General features: G+C 38.6%; 1 pseudogene; it reads left to right on the forward strand.

Moving 5' to 3' along the window:
• The first annotated feature begins 4,582 nt into the window (after positions 1–4,582).
• On the forward strand, positions 4,583–5,407 carry LOC103296781 (autophagy protein 5-like; annotated as a pseudogene).
• Positions 5,408–13,725: the final 8,318 nt, after the last annotated feature.

A 13,725-nucleotide genomic window follows, 5' to 3' on the forward strand; every position in this document is an offset into this window, starting at 1 on the left:
CAAAATATCAAATTAGTGGAATATTAGGAAAGTTACTTGAGGAAGATTTGAACACTGAACCTTTCTGACGTCCCAGAGCAAAGTGTCAGACTCACAGTAGAATTAATTGTTAGAGACAAATGAAGGGAAATAAGACAGATATCAATGTCATCCCATTTATGGAATAGTTAAATTAGGATCTCTGTAAACACATTCCTCAGAGAAACAGCCATAATTTGTTAAAATTTAAAGAAAAAATAAATATGTGCAAATACACATAAGTGTATACAGCAAATGAAGAAATATTTTCATCTGCTAAATCTTGGTAGGAGCAGCAAGAGTCTGGTGCTTGAGACACAGCCCACTCCTTCCCATTTTCCTAGTTCAGTATGACAAAGCTCCACCCTGGGCAGGTGTGGCCAAGAAGAAAAAACTCCCTGTATCTCTACTCTCAAAGGTCAGGAGGGGATAGCCACCAGCATTTGTTATCTCTCGGAGATATGTTATAGAGTCTAAATTTCAGGTGAGTGCACCAGAGAGATAAATAACTTCCTTCCTCCAAGAAGCCTAAATTCAAAGGGTGAAGGCTCTAACTCAGCTACTACAGGCTAAAAATAGTGGCACCCTGATTGCCCTCAGCAAGCTAACCTGCAATTTAGAGGTTGCACACCAGAAAAGACAGCTGAGAGGACCAGAGGTTGGCATTTCCACCCAGCATCCTGCTCATAAAGGAAGAATGTCATTTAAAGAAAATGTACTATTGTCTATAGACCCAGCTCTGGAGCAGTGACTCAGTAATTTTGCCCAGCGGAAGAGATAGGCCATATGAACAGAAACTTCTGAAGCTCTCCCCACAGAAAATGACTTTATTGGAACAGAGTGTGAGGCAGGCAAGCCTGAGGGCTCTCTAAAAAACAATGAAGTTTTTGTGGTAAGGAACTAAGAGGATACTAGTAGTTCTATGAGAGCAAAATGCTAAATGTATCTTAACCTATTTTGACAGAAATAATCAGAGAAAGAGACAGCTAAGGGCCCTCCTGGGGTCAGAAGAAATCTCCAAGACTGACTTCAAAATCTACCTCTGCAAAGGGCCTAGAATTTAATTGGATCAGACTGTGTAGCAATTTAAAGTCTCAGGCATTGTCAAAAATAATCCAGCAATCAATGGAAATTGTCAACAACTGGATTTGATAGCAACAGAAGCAGGCAACTTAGCAGAGATAGCATGAAAAGGCAAAGTAAATTTAAAAACACTTGTTAAATTCACTGTCATCAGAGGATAAATGTGTGCTTGCCCAAGGCTGTATCCCCTCAGGAACAATTTCAAGGATTCACACTGTAGGGAAAATAGACTTAAAGTCCATCCAAGACACTTAACAAATAAATAAGCAAACATCAAAAATGATAAGCTCCTTTATGGGAGAGAAATAGGGAGCACCACTACTCAAATTTTCTATAATACATTTTCCAAATGTCCAGTTTAAAATGCCAAACTATGAGACATGCAAATAAATGAGAAGGAACGAGCCATATACAGGGGAAAAAAGCAGGCAACATATACTATCTATAAGTGTATTTAGATGTCAAATTTAGCAGACAGAGATTTAAAAGCAGCCACTGTATATATGTTCATAGAATTAAAGGAAAACATGCATAAATAAGCATCATTGTCTCATTTAAAAGAGGATATTAATAAAGAGATGCAAATTATTTTTTTAAAGATGAAATAAAAATTCTGCAGTTGAGTAATACAATAAATAAAACAAAAATTAACCAGAGGGGCACAACATCATTTCAAATGATATAAGAAAGAATCATAGAACTTGAAGATAGGTCAGTAGAGAATATAAACTTAAAGTACAGAGGGGGGAAAAAGTAGAAAAACAAGGACAACCTCATAGGAAGGTGGGATAACATTAAGTGCATCAACATACACATAATGGGAGTTCCAGCAGGAGAAAAGAGAAAGGAGCCAGAAAATATTTAAAGAAACAATGGCAGAGAACCAAGATAGCGGCATAGGCAAACACCTGTACTCATTGCCTCCCACAACCACATCAAAATTACAACTAAAATACAGAGTAACCATCATCTAGAACCACCAGAAAGCTGGCTGAATGGAAGTCCTACAACTAGAGAAGTAAAGAAGAAAGCACACTGAGACTGGTAGGAGGGGCAGAGGCACAGAGTGGACTGGCCCAGCACCCATGTGTGTCACTGTTTTAATTGGGAGGGAGATTGCCTCTGCGGAGGCCATCTGTGAGGAGCTCCACACCAGATGCCCAACCCAGGGTCCCAGAGCTGGGAAAAGAAGTCCCTACAGGCAATAAGATCTACAGGCTCTGAAAACCAGTGGGAATTGGGGCTCAGTAACACAGAGGCTGCTGGAGACCCAGCTGCTCCTCTTAAAAGGCCAGCACCATGAAATGAACTTACAAGCTCCCACTCACTCTGAGCTCCAGTGCTGGGCACAACTCTGGGGGACCCAGACACATATGAGGCGAAACTGAACTATCTGGCATCAGGGCAGGAACTCAGGGGCAGCTTTCTCCCAGACCAAGGTGCTCACAGGCATCATTGCTCCTATGCTGGGACCTTCCTGGTTGCAAAACTGACTGGCAGCCATTTCTGTTTGCTCTGCCCTGGTGATTCCCTGAGACTCTGCCCCATACAATTTATAACCCCACCCAAGCTTTGCACATTGTCTTTTGCTTAAGAATGGCCTGTCCTTGCTCAGGCTAAAACCTGTCAAATAAGCTGCAGCTGGGTCAGGGAACCCCAAAGCTATCAATAAAAGGCCCAAGACTAATACCAGCACCAGTCTGCCTTGCTTCACAGCTGGGCCTCCTCTGGGCACTGCCAAACCCAATACAAAGAAGAGGAATCTGCAGATCTCTCTATAGCTCCTACTGGGTGGCCCCAGGCAGTGGCTGACTCTGCACCTCCCTGGAGACCCAAGAGTCAGTGTATCCAGTGGTCAGTGTGAGACCATACCAGATTAGAACTCTTCACATTCATAAGCGACACACTCAAGGGGCAGACTCAATGAGCACCAAAGCCCCACTGAAGCAAGTCCTGCCCCATAAGGGTGTCTCCAGCACAGCATTTCTTCCATTGTAGACACAGCTGGTCCTCACAGCCAATTAGCCTGGAAGTCAATTCCACCCAGTGATACCAACAGCAATCAAGGCTTAACTACAAAAAGACTGTACACACAGCCCACAAAGGGGTGCACCAAGAGTGTCTACCTCAGGTGATTGGGGAGGCTGAGTCACTGGGCCGTATAGGACACCTACTACACAAGGCCGATCTACCAACTCAAGGAGACTTAGCAGCTCTACCCAATACATAGAAAGAAACACAGGGAAGCAGCCAAAATGCAGAGACATAGAAACATGTCACAAATTGAAGAAATGGAAGAAAGCAAACTACTGGACATAGAGTTCAAAACCATGGTTATAAGGTTACTCAAGAATCTTCTAGAAATCTCCAAGGGACTTAGTGAGACTTTCAAGGATCTTAGTGAGAATGCCAAACAAATGGAAAAAGACCAGTCAAAAATTAAGCATACACTGACTGAAATAAAGAATAATATATAGGGATTCAACAGTAGAATAGAGGATCCCAAGAATCAAATCAATGATATCAAATATAAGGAAGCAAAAAAATACCCAACCAGAAGAGCAAAAAGAAAAAAGAATCCAAAAATACAAAGATAGTGTAAGGAGCCGCTGGGACAACTTCAAGCATACATTATGGGGATGCCAGAAGAAGAGAGAGAGCAAGATATTGAAAACCGATTTGAAGAAATAATGACAAAAACTTCCCCTACCTGGTGAAAGAAATAGACTTACAAGTCCAGGAAGCACTGAGCACCCCAAACAAGAGAAACCTAAAGAGGCCCACACCAAGACACATCATAATTAAAATGCCAAGGGCAAAAGACAAAGAGAGGATCTTAAAAGCAGCAATGGAAAGCAGATAGTTACCTACAAGGGAGTGCCCATATGACTGTCAGCTGATTTCTCAACAGAAACTATGCAGGTCAAAGGGAGTGGGAAGAAATATTCAAACTGATAAATAGCAAGGACCTACAACCAATATTACTCTACTTTGCAAAGCTATCATTTAGAATTAAAGGTCAGATAAAGAGCTTCACAGACAAGAAAAAACTAAAGGAGTTCATCACCACCAAACCAGTATTATATGAAATGCTAAAGGGTATTCTTTAAGAAGAGAAAGAAGAAAAATATATAAAATATGAACAACAAAATGGCAACAAATACATATCTATCAACAAGTGAATCTAAAAATCAAATGAATAAAAAATCTAATGAGGTATTTGCTGGATCATAGAGGGTGGAATGCAGCAGGCCTCAGCTCCAACCACCTCGCTGGTATTTTCTGCAGCTGAGAAGCCTCTGGGGACTCTGGGCTTGCATCTCTGCGAAACAGTGTGTCAAGCACCCTGAGCAACTGGGGAGTGGAGCCAGGACAGATAGTTTTCCCCTTTGTGGAAAACCAGAGAAGGAGCCGGGGCTTCTGTTTAGGTTTGGTTGAAAAAAGAATTTAGCCTACATGTACTGCTTTAACCACTGGAAGAATGACAGATGACAAAGATATGTATTGATATGTGTGGTTTGGTCGAATTCCAACTTGCTTCACCCTGTTTCAGGATGAGATAGCTGAACGGGAGGTAGAACCATATTATTTACTTTTGCCAAGAGAAAGTTATTTGACTTAGGTAACTGACAAAGTGAAAAGGCACTTTCAGAAGGTTATGAGACAAGAAGACATTAGTGAGATATGGTTTGAACAGGAAGGCACACCACTGAAATGGTATTATACAATTGGCTTGCTATTTGATCTTCTTGCATCAAGTTCAGTTCTTCCTTGGAACATCACAGTACATTTTAAGGGTTTTCCAGAAAAGGACCTTCTGCACTGTCCCATCTAAGGAAGCAATTGAAGCTCATTTTATGTCTTGTGTGGAAGAAGCTGATGCATTAAAGCACAAAAGCCAAGTAATCAATGAAATGAAGAAGAAAGATCAAAAGCAGCTCTTGATGGGATTACATAATGACAGATTTAACCAGTTTGGGGCCATCAATCGGGAACTCATGGAATATCCTGTAAAAGAAAGTGGATTTCGTTACATCCCTTTTACAATACATCTGACAACAACTGAACGACCTTTCATTCAGAAGCTTTTTCGTCCTGTGGCTACAGATGGACAATTGCATACTTTAGGAGATCTCCTCAAATAACTCTGTCCTGCGATTGCTTCTGAAATTGGAAAAGAAAGAATCAAATGATGATTCATGGAATTGAGCCGATGTTGGAAACACCTCTACAGTGCATGAGTGAACATCTGGGCTACCCAGATAATTTTCTCCATATTATTATCATCCCACAACCCACAGATTAAAGGATCAACTATGACAGGATTTACCAGAGCATGTTACCTTTCTGCTTCAGTCAGGTTAGGTTTAGGCAGCCTGACGAGAAACCCTGCTGCAAGCCAAACAGGAAAAGGATTCCATGTCTGATAAGGGCACTGGGGCTGGTCATGTTTGCATCACCACTGCTTTACTCCACTGCCCTCATTAAACCTCAGCTGCCATAGGAAAGACTTTACAGTATCACTGCAAGTCTTCTGTTCTCTTGTAAAATATAATGAAGCCAAAAACTTTGGCTTAAGAAGAAAATGGAAATATGTGCCACTCAAATTGTATTTCTGATTAACAAATAAACAGGGGTATTTCCTAAAGTGACCATGGTTGGACTTTAGCTCGAGGGAGTGGAAACATTGGTTTAATTTTCAGGAGAATTAGATTTAAGAAAGTAAAAGAGAAATTCTGTTATCAATAACTTGCAGTAGTTTTTTGTAAAAGATCAGATTACAGTAAACCCATCTTTCCTTAATGAAAATTTCCTGTTTATAGTCTGTCTATTGGTATGCAAACAGTCGTGTAACTTTGATAATAAACAGTGAGAGATTTTTAAATAAAGCTTTGAAATATGTTTTGTCTTTTAATAACATAAAAAGAGAAAGAAATCTAATGAACAGAATAAACTGGTGAATAAAATAGAATCAGAGGCATGGAAATGGAACAGACTGATGATTCTCACAGGGAAGAGGGGGTCGGGGGCGGGAAGAGATTAAACAAAGATCTTATATGCATGTATGCATTGCCTAGGGACAGAGACAATAGGGTAGTGAAGGCCTGGGGCAGAGTGGGAACTGGGTGGAGGGGAACTATGGGGGGAAAAAAGAGGAACATCAATAATAATCTCAACAATAAAGATTAAAAAATAAAAAGAAATAACGGTTAGCAAAGTATAGATTCAATGCAATCCCCATTAAAATACCAATAGCATATTTCACAGACCTAGAACAAACTCTCCAAAAATTTATATGGAATAAAAAATGACCCCGAATAGCCACAGCAATCCTGAGAAAGAAGAACAAACTTGGAGGGATCACAATACCAGATATCAAGTTATATTACAAAGCCACGGTTCTCAAAACTGTCTAATACTAGCATAAGAACAGACATATAGACCAATGGAACAAATCATGACCCAAGCCATTATACTCAATTAATATTTGACAAAAGAGGCAAGAGCATACAATGGAGTCAAGACGGCCTCTTTAGTAAATGGTGTTGGGAAAATTAGACAAATACAGGCAAAAAAAAATGAAACTAGACCACCAACTTACACCATACACAAAAATAAACTCAAAATGGATAAAATACTTAAACATAAGACAGGAAACCATAAAAATCTTAGAAGAATCTATAGGCAGAAAAATATTAGACATAGCTCATAGAAATAGGTTTACCAATACATCTCCTAGGACAACGGAAACTAAGGAGTAAATAAACAAATTGGACTACATCAAAATAAAAAGCTTCTGCACAGCAAAAGAAACCATCAACAGAACAAGAGAGCCCACTGCATGGGAGAACATATTTGCTAATGTTACATCCGATAAGGGCCTAATCTTCAAAATGTATAGGGAACTAATACAACATAACAAAAGGAAGATAACTCAATCAAAAAATGGGCGAAGTACCTAAAAATAGATACTTTTTGAAAGAGGACATACAGAAGGCCAAGAGACATATGAAAACATGCTCAAAGTCACTAATCATCTGAGAGATGAAAATCAAAACGACAATGTGGTACCATCTCACACCTGTCAGAATGGCTATCATCAACAAATTGACAAATGACAAGTGCTGGCGAGGATGCGAAGAAAAAGGAACCCTCGTGCACTACTGGTGGGAATGCAGACTGGTGCAGCCACTGTGGAGAATAGTATGGAGTTTCCTCAAAAATTTAAAAATGGAACTGCCATTTGACCCAGTAATCCCACTTCCAGGAATGCACCCCAAGAAATCAGAAACACCAATCAGAAAGAACATATGCACCCCTATTTTCAAAGCAACACAATTTACAATAGCTAAGATTTGGAAACAGCCTAAGTGCCCATCAGCAGATGAGTGAATTAAAAAATGGTGGTACATCTACACATGCCATATTATGCTTCTGTAAAAAAGAAAGAACTCTTAACATTTGCAATAGCATGGATGGAACTGGAGAGCATTATGGTAAGCAAAATAAGACAGTCAGAGAAAGACAAATATCAGATGATCTCACTCATTTGTGGAATATAATGAACAACATAAACTGATGAAAAAAAAATAGATCCAGAGGCAGAGAAGCATCTAATAGGCCATCACACCTTAGAGGGAAGGCATAGAAGGGTGGATTTGTTGCTAGCCAATCTGCCTTAAAGAAATGCAAAACTTCTTCTTGCTGAAATCAAGTGATTCTATAGAAACATTCCAATTCCATAATAACAATAAAAAAAAGAATATGGACAAAGATAAGTGTGTAATTAATAAAGACCATATAAATTATATTACTCTCTTAACTGATTTTAGAAGTGTTATTTTAAATGCAAATAATAGCATGCACAAATTTACTTTATTTGATAATAAAAACACAAAGAAAGTGGATGAGAATATAGTTGTTCTGAAGGAAGAAAATGATGCTAGATAAAAACTCAATTGCATAAGAGCAAATGAATTGAACTGGAAATAGTAAATAGAAGTTTAATAAAACAAACTTCAGAAATATATACTGGCTTTTCTTTTTCCTCTCAGCTCTTTAAAAGATATAAAATTATATAAACTAACAATTATATAAATAGATTTTAAGTCTGTGACAGCATGGAAGTAACATGCAAAATAATAATAACACAAATTGGGTAAAGAAGTAACAGATGTAATAGAGAAGAGATATCTGAAGTAGATTCTGATAAGTTAAGATGTATATAATAAGTCCTAGAAAAAAAACACAGTAAAATAACTTACAATATAGTGAAATCATTAAATGACTTGAAATATTACACTAGAAAATATTTATTTAATGCAGCAGTAAACAGTAAATGAGGAGTAGAGAAAAAAATAACACAAATAGAAAACAAAAAATAGAATGGCAGGTATAAATTAAATTAAATCAATATTATAAATAGGAATGGATTAAACAATCAAATAAAAAATCATAGACTGTCAGAATAAGTTCAAAAAGAAAACAAGATCCAAATATATGCTGTCTACAAAAGATACTCTTTTATTAAAATATATGTATGTTGAATTTAAAAAGATGGAAAAAGATATACCATACAAAGTGCAATAAAAAGCCAGGATATATACTAATATATCAAAAAATAGACTTTAAAAGGAAAATGTTACTATACACCTAGAGAGACAATTTATAATGATAAAGGGGTCAATATATTTTGAAGACATAGCAAGAATAAAGATATATTCACCTAAGAACAGAACCTGTTAAAGTGCATGAAACAATTCTGTTAGAACTCAAAGGAGAAGTTGACAATTCAACAATAATAGCTATATACTCCAATAATTAACTTTTAATAGTGAATGGAATAGGTAGGTAGAAAAACAACCAAATTATTTAACAAAACTTATAAACCAAATAAATTTAAAAGACATCTATAGAACTTTGTACCCAACAGCAGATGAAAATATATTCTTAAGTATACATGGAACATTTTCCAGGATACACCATATGCTGAATCATTAAATGGCCACATAAATGTAAAAGTATTGGCACCTTACAAAGTATGTTCTCTGTCCACATAAAATAAAATTAGAAATAAATATCAGAAAGAAAATTAGGATGTTCATTTTCAGGGGGAAGTTAATTAAATCAGTCATAAATAATCAATGAGTCAAAGAAAAAAAATCACTGGTGGAATTGGAAATCAATCAACATAATTCATTATCCTAACAAAATATCACAGTAAAACAAACAATTATCTCAACAATTGAAGAAAACATATTAGACAAAATTCAATACTCACTAATGATACAAACTTCCTACAAGTTAGGAATAGAATAGAACTTTATAAAAAAAAATATTTATTGTTCAGATTATTACAGATGTTCCTCTTTTTTCCTCCCATAGCTCCCCTCCACCCTGTTCACACACACCCCAGGTCTCCCACCCCCACTGACCTCATCCATAGGTGTAAGCTCTTTGTCCAATCACTTCCCACACCCCCCACAACTCTTTTCCCCAAAGAATTGTCAGTCTGCTCTTTTTCCATGCCCCTGATTCTATTACATTCACCAGTTTATTCTGTTCATCAGGTTTTTTATTCACTTGATTTATAGATTCACTTATTGATAGATATGTATTTGTTGTCACTTTGTTGTTCATAATTTTTTATCTTTACCTTTTTCTTCTTCTTCCTCTTCTTAGAGAATACCCTTCAGCATTTCATATAATACTGGTTTGGTGGTGATGAACTCCTTTAGCTTTTTCTTGTCTGTGAAGCTCTTTATCTGACCTTCAATACTAAATGATAGCTTTGCTGGGTAGAGTAAACTTGGTTGTAGGTTATTGCTATTCATCACTTTGTATATTTCTTGCCACTCCCTTCTGGCCTGCATAGTTTCTGTTGAGAAATCAGCTGACAGTCATATGCGCACTCCCTTGTAGGTAACTATCTGCTTTCCATTGCTGCTTTTAAGATTCTCTCTTTGTCTTTTGCCCTTGGCATTTTAATTATGATGTGTCTTGGTGTGGTCCTCTTTGGATTCCTCTTGTTTGGGCTTCTCTGCGCTTCCTGGACTTGTAAGTCTATTTCTTTCACCAGGTAGGAGAAGTTTTCTGTCATTATTTCTTCAAATAGGTTTTCAATATCTTGCTCTCTCTCTTCTTCTGGCACTCCATAATTCAGATGTTGGTTTGCTTGAAGTTTTCCCAGAGGCTCCTTACACTATCTTCACATTTTTAGATTCTTTTTGCTTTTCTGGTTGGGTGTTTTTTGCTTCTTCGTATTTCAAATCTTTGACTTGATTCTTGGGATCCTCTAGTCTGCTGTTGAATCTCTGTATATTATTATTATTTTATTATTATTATTAATATATTTTATTGATTTTTTACAGAGAAGAAGGGAGTGGGATAGAGAGTTAGAAACATCAATGAGAGAGAAACATCAATCAGCTGCCTCCTGCACACTCCCTACTGGGAATGTGCCTGCAACCCAGGTACATGCCCTTGACCAGAATCAAACCTGGGATCCTTGAGTCCGCAGGCCGTTGCTCTATCCACTGAGCCAAACCGGTTAGGGCTGTATATTATTCTTTATTTTAATCAGTGTATGCTTAATTTCTTATTGGTCCTTTTCCATATCCTTGAAGGTCTCACTAAGTCCCTTGGAGGTTTCTAGAATATTCTTGAGTAACCTTATAACTGTGGTTTTCAACTCTATATCCAGTATTTTGCTTTCATCTATTTCTTTCATTTGTAACATGATTCTTTGTCTCTGCATTTTGGCTGCTTCCCTGTGTTTCTTTCTATGTACTTTGTAGCTGCTAAGTTTCCTTGTGTTGACAGAGTGGCCTTGTGTAGTAGGTATCCTATAGGGCCCAGTGGCTCAGCCTGCCCAGTCACCTGAGGTAGACGCTCTTGGTTCACCCCTTTGTGAGCTCTGTGCACAGTCTTGTTGTAGTTAAGCCTTGATTGCTATTGGTATCACTGGGTGGAATTGACCTCCAGGCCAATTGCCTGTGAGGACCAGCTGTGTCTACACTGGAAGATCTGTTGTGCAGGAGACACCCTTATGGGGTAGGACTTGCTTCAGTGGGGCTTTGGTGCTCACTGAGTCTGCCCCTTGAGTGTGTCTTTTATGGATGTGAAGAGTTGTAATCTGGTATGGTCTCACACTGACCACTGGGTACACTGGCTCTTGGATCTCCAAGGAGGTGCAAAGTCAGCCAGTGTCTGGGGCTGCCCAGCAGGAGCTACAGAGACATCTGCAGATTACTCCTCTTTGTATGGGGTTTGGAAGTGCCCAGATGAGGCCCAGTTTTGAATCAAGGTAGGCTGCTGCTGTCAGGCCTTGGGCCTTCTTTTGGAAGCTCTGGGGCTCTCTGACCCAGCTGCAGTTTGAAAGGTTTTAGGAGGAGAAAGGACAGGCTATTCTTATGCAAAAGCCAATGTGCACAGCTTGGGTGGGGTTCTAAATTGGGTGGGGTGGGGTCTCAGGGAATCACTAGGGCGGAGCAAACAGTAATGGCTTCCAGTCAGCCCTGCACAAAAGAGGTCCCCACATCTCCACATCCTGCGTTCCTGTGCAGGAACAATGATCACTGGGAGTACCTCTGAGAGAAAGCCACCCTCGTGTTCCTGTCCCATTGCCAGACAGTCCAGTTTCTCCCCATATGTATCTGGGTCCCCCAGAGTCTCACCCGGAACTGGAGTTCAGAGCAAGCGGGAGCTTCTATCTCCCTCCTGATTAAAGAGTAACACATCCAGGTGCCAGCACTTTCAGCGCCTCCGCATCTCTTACCAGTCTCAATGTGCTTTCTTCTCCTCTCTAGTTGTGGAACTTCCACTCAGCCAGCTTTCCCGTGGTTCTGGGTGATAGTTGACCTGCCTTTTAGTTGTAATTTTGATGTGGTTGTGAGAGGCAGCAAGTATAGGTGTTTACCTATGCCACCATCTTGGTTTTCTGAGAATGGAACTTTTAAAACTTGTTAAAATCCATCTTATAAAACTCTCAGGTAGTATTATAATTAACAGGTAAGTAATTAATATTTTTCCCCTAAAAGCAGGAACATAACAAGCATGTCCACTTTCCACATTTCTTTTCATCATTTTTTCTGGAGATCCTAGACAATGTAATAAGGTAAGAGAAATATTTTTAAAAAGATGAATTTACATTGTCTTTTTTTTTTAGCAGATAGCATGATCATTTGCATAGAAAAATCCCAAGAAATCTTTTTTTTAAGTCACTATACCTCTATAGAAAATAAAGCACACCTAGCTCAAATATATTGTTTGTTTCTATTTCGTTCATTGGTTTGTTTTGTCCATTAGATTCCACACATAAGTGAGATCATATGGTATTTGTCTTTCTCTGACTGGCTTATTTTGCTTAGCATTATAATCTGCAGGTCCAACCATGCTGTTGAAAAAAGTAAGAGTTCTTTCTTTTTTACAGCCTCATAGTATTCCATTGTGTAAATCAAGCATGTCAAATCCAAAGGCTAACATGGTCCAAATAAACAAGATTTAAGTTTACGTGGACTGCAAAAAAACAATAGCTTCAATTTTCATAGAAACATAGGTTTATTTCGATAGAGACGTGCTGAATACAAAGGGCTAAAATAAATGAGTGATCATTAACATAAGACAATAGAACATTTTAATAAAAATAAATATATTTTTCTTGAACATTAACTTACCAGACACTGAATAACTGCACAAATTAATAAGCATAATGCAAATAAACCTATTTTTCTTATTCTCCAAAAGCAAAATATTTCCTGTTGCACACACCAAACAAGTCAGTACAAGACTAATTATGTGACAATCGGCTGGTAAAATATTCGCTTCTAACCCTGCCAGTGTGGCTCAGTGGTTGAGCGTCAACCTATGAACCAGGAGGTCACGGTTCGATTCCTGGTCAGGGCACACGCCCAGGTTGCAGGATCGATCCCCAGTGGGGGGCGTGCAGAAGGTGGCCGATCGATGACTCTCTCTCATCATTGATGTTTCTATCTCTCTCCCTCTCCCTTCCTCTCTGAAATCAATAAAAAATATTTTAAAGAAAATAAAATATTCGCTGCTAGTATTAGTGGAGAGAAATGGTGCGCCTGCGCGCATAAGGTGCATAAGGGCAATGAATGCAACAGGATTATACTAATCAGTCAGTGAACATTCTAGTTTGTTATTAATAATTATGTATAACAGGATATTGTAAAACTTAAGTTACAAAATTTTTATTAAAACGTTTCTTACATACCATTATATTGCGCATCTGGGCCGTGAGTTTGACGTGCTTGGTGTAAATGTACCACAGCTGTTTTATCCACTCTTCTACTAATGGACACGTGGGCTGTTTCCAGATCTTGGCTATTATAAATTGTGCTGCTATGAATGTAGGGGTGCATATATTCTTTCTGATTGGTATTTTGGGTTTCTTAAGATATATTCCCAGAATTGGGATTGCAGGGTCCAAAGTCAGTTCCATATTTAACTTTCTGAGGCAACTCCACACTGTTTTCCACAGTGGCTGCACCAGTCTGCAGTCCCACCAGCAGTGCGCGAGGGTTCCTTTTTCTCCACATCCTCTCCAGCACTGGTTGTTGATCTATTGACGATAGCCTTTCTGGCAGGTGTGAGGTGATATCT

This window comes from Eptesicus fuscus, chromosome 1 (genome assembly GCF_027574615.1).
Source record: "Eptesicus fuscus isolate TK198812 chromosome 1, DD_ASM_mEF_20220401, whole genome shotgun sequence".
Lineage (NCBI taxonomy): Eukaryota > Metazoa > Chordata > Mammalia > Chiroptera > Vespertilionidae > Eptesicus > Eptesicus fuscus.